This window comes from Neolamprologus brichardi, chromosome 3 (genome assembly GCF_056152115.1).
Source record: "Neolamprologus brichardi isolate AB-2024 chromosome 3, ASM5615211v1, whole genome shotgun sequence".
Taxonomy (NCBI): domain Eukaryota; kingdom Metazoa; phylum Chordata; class Actinopteri; order Cichliformes; family Cichlidae; genus Neolamprologus; species Neolamprologus brichardi.
In genome coordinates this window covers 50,497,122-50,504,784 of record NC_142106.1, presented here as the reverse complement: position 1 = coordinate 50,504,784, position 7,663 = coordinate 50,497,122, and the positions used below count along the sequence as shown (strand labels likewise).

The 7,663-nt window shown below is 39.8% G+C and overlaps 2 non-coding genes across 2 annotated transcripts; one reads left to right on the top strand and one right to left on the bottom strand.

The window, feature by feature from the left end:
- The first annotated feature begins 1,104 nt into the window (after nt 1-1,104).
- trnat-agu (transfer RNA threonine (anticodon AGU)) lies at nt 1,105-1,178 on the top strand. The gene has a single exon. It is a non-coding gene; the product is annotated as a tRNA-Thr (tRNA).
- A 238-nt stretch (nt 1,179-1,416) lies between these two features.
- Nucleotides 1,417-1,498, bottom strand: trnas-uga (transfer RNA serine (anticodon UGA)). The gene has a single exon. It is a non-coding gene; the product is annotated as a tRNA-Ser (tRNA).
- Nucleotides 1,499-7,663: the final 6,165 nt, after the last annotated feature.

The following is a 7,663-nucleotide window of genomic DNA, read 5'->3' as shown; positions in this document are numbered from 1 at the left end:
TTAGCATACTCCTCTAATGTGTATACAGCTTTCCACTTCTGTAGCTGTTATTAGAGCACGAATCTTAACAGTGATTTTTGCACATCAGGTCATCTTGCATATTAAGCTCACCCTTAACCTATCCGGCATTTGTGTGAGGCAGCAAAAAAAGGCAGCACAGAGAAATGCTTTTTCTTCTTGTACATATGACAATAAACACTTTGAATATTGAATCTAAAGACCTTGATTATGCTAAACTGAGAAGCCTTTGGGGTTTCGTGAAACGGCGTGGTCATGACAGCATGCTGAGTTTCGATCATTCACCATGAAGCATGAAATTGCTGTAGCTCATTGACTAGCCTCTATCAAACTTGACAGGCATGGTGACAGTCCCACCCTGAACAGATTGATATGCTATTTGTCAGCAGTAGTTAGAGTGCCACCTAGTGGGAAAAGAAAATATGCAAATAGGTATAATTTTCAATCTTAATGAAAATTTACTTTGCAGTTCCACACACGATATGCATCAGTGTGACATTTTGGTCAATTGTTATCCTCCATTGCCATCTAGTGGGCTTAGAAGGTGCTCAGCAGGGCTCGACCGCATCGGGGTGCAGCTCTCGCATGGCTGCCTGCAGTGCCCCACTTAATTACTTGCTGTTTCTCCCCGATGCTACTAAGTAACAATATATTAAGTTTATATCAACTTTTAATACATTTCATTATAATATTGTGACTAATATAGACAACTTTTAAATACATATTTTCTTTCATATCAGGCGTGTATTGCTCTTCCACCCATTTTCTTCCATGTATCCTAACTAATGGTTGAAAACTCATTTAAAGCCGATCTCAAAAATACCTTCAGCGAATTCAAGTTCTAGTTAGCTCTCTCCAGAAGTCGGTGACCAGGTTTGCACCCTATCTCCGTACATCCCTGGCTCAGTTTGAATACGTCTTTATCCTAAGTCCTCCTCATGTTTACTAGAGTTCCTCTTGACTCAGCGATATGTTAAGGATTGACACATGTTTGGGTCCGTCCGGTCTTCACAATACTTCGTTTCAAGTTTTTCTGGGGGTAAGTATGCATCTTTAACCCAAAAATAGCACGGCTTCGGAGTAGGTGGCGCCGTGGCTTAGTTGGTTAAAGCGCCTGTCTAGTAAACAGGAGATCCTGGGTTCGAATCCCAGCGGTGCCTTTTTATGGAAACACATAATTTACTGCCAATTGTTGGAATAATTGTGAAGTACTTTTAATATCTGTATAACATAGACTATCGGACTGACATTTAATCAATGACTCAAATGCACTCATAGTCTTTTTTCGTTTTAGATAGCGTAGTATTTTTATTTCATAGATAACCATCTTTAGATTTCAAGAATAGAGTCAGTAAATTTACATTTTTCTATGAACAAAAGTAGTGAAAGGAAATCACACGCTGCGAGCAGGGTTCGAACCTGCGCGGGAAGATCCCATTGGATTTCAAGTCCAACGCCTTAACCACTCGGCCATCGCAGCTAAGCCACTACATGGTGGGTATTGTTCTAATAAGTGAGTAAGTCGTATAAGTCGAATAAGTGGGAAAAAAGTGGGCATGTGTTGTGTTTTGTTTTTCCTTTTCCAGAATTCTGAGAAAAATGTCAGAATTCGGACTTTAGTATCACACTTTAATCTCAGAATTCTGAGATTAAAATCAGAATTCTGGAAAAGAAAAAAAGATGTGCCCACCCTTACTAGTTATGTTTCTGATTGAGGCAATATCACTTCTAATGGAGATGTCAGGAATAGACACGGTTGTGGCACTGATTCACTCTTTAGCACTATGGTCACCCCGGTGTGTTGGCCAGAACACCACTTAAGGCCAAGTTGTCCCAGAGTAAAGAAGAAGGATCTTGAGGTTTGGTTTGAGGCGCTTTATTCTCAAAGCTCAGTTCCTGTGGCTGTAATCGCACGGGCGTGTGTGTGTGATTTTTTATCATTCACGCACACATCACATCCCACAGGAATCAGTGCATCGCCACCAGACTAACACCGCTCGTCCGACACTAAAACTGCCCACCTTACTAACTGGATGATGTCACCAGATGGTGGGCTGGCTCAAACTGACAGAAGAAGAAGAATTTTCTCCTTCCAAATTGAGTTAAAACTGAGGTAATTGTACTCTGCTGTAAATATGCCCTAAAAATGTGAAAGGTTAATTTTATCTTATCTTATATCTCAGAAATGTGGTATGAAACCAGATACTTGTCCAGTAACATTGAGAGGAATCGAGGAGTTGTTTTTGACTAGAATATGTTCTTCAAACCACAGATTAAACAAACAAATTCTGTGTAGTGTTTTGAAAAAAGTGTTATAAAACTGCAATTTGAGTGTAAAGCAGGACTTGTGCTTGTAGTTTAGCAGGATTGGTTCTGGGGGTTGGTGGATCAGTTACATGTTGTAGTCATTGTGTCTGAAGTACAAGTAATTGTGTGTAAACAATTGGGGGAAACTGTAACAGGCTGTACTAAAAACTCCCTGAAAAGCCTTTAGTTAATCCAAAATGCTGCAGCAAGAGTCCTGACAGGGACTGGAAAGAGAGAGCAGATTTCTCCTGTATTGGCTTCCCTTTGTTGGCCCATCTTATCTCATATAGAGCACTTTGCACTCCATCCACATGTCAAAGGAAAAGTGTTTCATTGTTGCTACCCTACTGTATGTGTTGTTAATTACACATAAGCAGCTGAAACTGATTAACAACCCTGTCTGCTACTTCACTGACCAGACCAAGAACCCAGAACTTGAACGGACTTGATGCCATACTGTCATTACAAAGTGTTGCTTTAATCTTTTGAGCAGTATAGTATTTAAAACTTGTCACTTGTTTAAGACCGACAGGCAATTATTCATTGTCACATCTACACTAGCTTATTTAGAATAACCAACTAACCAAAGAAGCATATAGATCACGCTCCACAGAAGCTACTTTAGAACAGAATATTTCTGCATACAGGAGACTCACTACCACAGCACCCAGATCTCATGTGAAACACTTGGTTCTTACTTGGTGTAAAAAAAAAATTTAACTTCTGGTTGCAGTGTGTGATTTTAAACCACACCCCTGAGAAACACACTATGGTCACAATGGCAACCAACACAAAGGTCCTTACTTTGAAGGACATCTCAGTATCTTTATTAGACTAGAACTTTCATGCACACCCATAGCTGATTCATGTTGATGATTTTATATTTTAATGATTCAAGCCAAGCTACCATCCACAGATCATCTGTGTTTAAAGGTTATTTTTCTACATGATGCGTTCACAAGTAAACATAGAAGCTTGTCCGTTGATTTGAAAAAGATCTCATTTGAAAACGATGTACAGAGCTATTATTAAGTTAGGTTTATATGCTGTCCAGTACAATGGATGCAATGCTTTACTTGTAAGATTCACTGCGAGGTAGAAAACTTATGTAACACTTTTTAGGGCATAGTGTGATAGCTCTGTATTCATCAAACCAGCAGAAAAACCAAGTAGGAACTGAATCAGTTTAAAACAAGGATGTTACCTCAATTTTAACATTTTATACCTAATTCTGCTGAGCATGTTTGCTATTTGCCTCATTTAATTTATCTTATTTAATAATTTATTCAAGAAATATCAGGAAAATGTTTTGTCTATGTGGGTCATAAAAGCCCAAACCCATTTTCACTGTCAGGAAAACTATGGGAGAGTCCCTGTTGAAACTTTAACAGGAACTTTCTTCCGTGTGTAAAGGGACAGTGACACCTGTATCACCTTGGGTTCTTATGGGTTTAGAACTAAGGAAACAAGGAAGTAGTCCGGGGACCAAGATATAAGATAAGATAAAGATAATGTTGATTATTGATATGAGAGAGAATCAGCTGACATCTTCGATGACATTCAAGCTCCTGTATCATTTTGTGCATCGTCCTGTATCTTTATTGTTTAATCTCTTCTGTTCAATTCTTGTCATTGACATGAAATATGAGACCCAGTATTCTGAATTGTTGAGATAAAGTCATTGCTAAGTTGATTGTTTCTGGGTGTGACCATCATATTTTATTTCATACGTGTTTTATTACAAATTTCTCTTTGGTTTTTCCCTACTCTCAGATCTCTGATATGATACCACACAAATTCTCAAAAAGATGATTAGATAATTCTTCATATCAGAAATGTCATTTAGGTTGTCATCTAATGTTGTGTCCACTCTTAATAATTTCAGTGGAGGATGGGATTAAATTTTTCATAACTAAAAACCAGCAGAACTTCAAGACTTATTTATTCAACCATGCCAAAGGACTGTTTTTCTAGAGCTTTTAAAGTGAAGGGTCACCACCGCTACCTATAAACCTTTGCAAAAACGTTACGAGCTTAATTGTGAAAGCAGAAAGAGTGTCTGTCTTCAAATCTGAACTGAGATGAGATGAGATAGCCTTTATTTGTCAGTTGCAGGTCTTTTGCCCACAACCGAGATGACAGACCTTGCCAACCGTACATACAATACACAAACATCACTTTGGGGAGACAGGTCAGGCTAGGTAACATCAAAATGTGTAACACAAAAGGATAATACAGGAATGCACAGATATCAACACACCATAGCACAATAAACACAGACAAGCAACATGGGAAGTGTTCCAGTGTGTACATCTGAACTGGGACCGCTGCAATCTTTCGACTGACCCAATGTCCACATCAGAGGGGAGGTAAGCGTTGGAGGTGGCGTTGGATAGGGAGGGTGATGCGTCAGTGAGTGCTTATCAGTATCAGTATATGTATGTGTGTGCGTGTCCATAGTTCAGCTGAGACAGTGTCCTTCGCCCTGCCAGACTAAGTAAACAGTCTTCCAGCCAACCCAGGTGGCCTTGCATGGAATGGGAAGGAACAGACTAAACACAGTCGTTATCAGGGTGTTTTGTTCAGCTCCGGCCTTGAGACCGCAGCTGGCGCCAAAGGGGTATCCGCATAAGTGATGGTGCTTTTTACTTTAGTGCGAACAGCTCAAATGAATTTCAAAGCAGTTCTACAGTCCAACACTGGTCTCTCAATCTCCTGTTGGAGAGCCGTGAGCTTCGCCATACTTGCGTTCTGTGATGTTGTCATTTCTTGTGCTCAAGGAGCCGATTTCTGAGAACTCACGGCAGTGAGCCTCCCCGAGATGTCATCCAATTTGCGCCCAGAGATGTTATTCCGGGCTAGCCCTTCCGAGATGTATCCAGTCTGCACTCAGAGATCTTATTCTGAGTATTCACAGCAGTCGTAGCCTCTCCAAGATCTTATCCGTGCTGACTCAATGAGCCCATTTTGAGAAACTCACGCCTCTCCCATCATTCCAATCCCAGCGGGCAGCCTTGTGGGGGCTTGAACAGCCGGTTCCGCTTCCTTAATTCTTCGATAAGTCAGGGCCAAGCCAGCTCCGTTACCATGGTTCCGAATAGGTTGATATCTTCAGCACTCAGGCTCACCCAAGCCCAAACTTCTCGTTGAGAAAGGGGTCAATTGCATTTAGGGACCAGTTGATCCGATCCATAATTCCTCTTTTAGGTTTAGAAACAGACTGTGAGAGAGTGTTCCAGGGAAAATACAAAAAAAACACGAGACTAGACAAGGACATAAGCAGGGAAGATAAGGGAGAGGAGAAAAAGTGTGTCCGCCTCCTCCGAGAGCCAAAGAAGAAAAGCTAGGAGCTTGTTTCACAGAAAGCGTCTGAAAACTGAAGGTTTTGCTTCCTTATCTACTTTTAAATACCTGAGGAGCAACAAGTAATTCTGAAATCTGAGAGAGAAGTGCTCTTTTGGTTCTTTAAGAGTTCCTTAAGATATGATGATAATAATGCATGAACTAGTTTTTCAGTGTCACTCTGAGACAGGGTCGTTCTAGTTTTTCTGGTGTGAAACTTTTCTAAGATACCTGAATGTAGAAGTAGTGTATACTGTTCATGCTGATGCACAGATATAAAATGTAGGTATATCAGATAAAGAAAAGGAATAGGAAATGCTGATGTGAGGTTTCGTATTTGCTGCAGTATGAGCTGTCCTCACAACATGATTCCTTGACGCTTACTGGTTGAGAGTCCATACAGCAGTCGGTCCACATCGTGTTAACGGTCCATCCGTAAGTTGGTGGTAAAGAAGAACAAATATGTGAACGCAAGTGGCCTTCCTAGAATCACTGTCAATATACATTACAAGCTAAACGGGTGTGTCCCTCTGATCAAAGTTTCATGTTTATTACACAATAAGCTTGATAATTTCTTACTGTACAAGTTCTTTTTTATAATACGATGTTTGAGGAACATCCCCACCCTGCTTGTGAACTCCTGAGGTCAAAAGGCACACATGCACACACGTATCCAGTCACGCCTAACGGGAACACACCCTCTCCCTATCATTCACAGTTACTCATTTACTCGTTTTGATACACAATATACAGCAGTTCAGCATCCACACCACCTACTCAATTCATCCATCCTGGTTTCCACCCAGCATGCCCCTGACTCATCCCCAGCCTATAAAACGTCCTGTACTCTGTGTCTCTGTCTTCTTGCACTGGTATCTCAAAGTTAGCCATGGAAATATTAAAGTTTTTAATTTTCTTATTGTGGATGTGTGATTCCAGAGCAGGACAGTTACAGTACAGGTGAGTTCTTAATGCATAACAACCATATAATCAGTTAAGTTGCTAATTATTCATATAGCTGGATCCTTCTAATAAGTTATGACTTTATCGAGCAAGAAATCGTTGCTTCTTTTCTGATTGTTGTCAATAGCTGCCTTCTTTAATAATTGCTTTAAGTGGTCAGTAAGTCTAGAAAAGCACTATGCCACTATGACTCTTATGTATAAAAATGTAAGGCTTAAATCACAAATATATGTCATTATTGGACCTTTTTTTGTTAAGAATTGGGAATTTATTTAGTTATTTATTCCTACCTTTAACTTGACTTTCAGTTTCTTTGGATAACTAGGCCTTCTTTGGAATATGGAATGAATAAAGCGCTTCTTAAATGGACAAAATGAAGAGTTTCCTATTTCACAAATGACTGTCACGGCCCATCCATGTTCATGTGCTCATGTGCTTTTTGTAATTTGGTGAATTGTATCGCAGTAGTTGCACTTAATTAATTAACTCTGATGATGTAAGCCGCCACATGAATAACAGAGACACAGAGAATTCTGTTTGAAGCACATTTACTTTATGCACTTTGGCCTGTCTTCCACCATCAATGTTCCTTTGAGTCTTTTTTCTTCTTTTTAATGTCCTGCGCAATTTTAACCAAACTTTAACCTGCACCTTTCTCTTGCTTGCAGTGCACAGAATGAGCAGACAGACGATGGTATGTTGGTTTTTTAGCACATAAAGTGCACTTATGGGTAACATACTATCACAGAGATGTGACATTACTGCAACACTGTATCCAACACAGTCCCTGTGTTGGATTTGAACCTTAACTCTTTACAGCTCCTTATCTTAAGTAATGATAATAATGTCCGGCCTAAACATGTACAGAAAAATAAACAGTTGTCTCTCATTGTAGGATCAGTTTAATGTCTGTTACTGGGGTGTTAACTGTCAGTAATGATTAGGCATAGCTTGAAACCTGACACTAATAAACAGATGCTTGTTTGCATTTAAACACTTGAACTACTCTATCACAGAGAATTCTTTATGAACA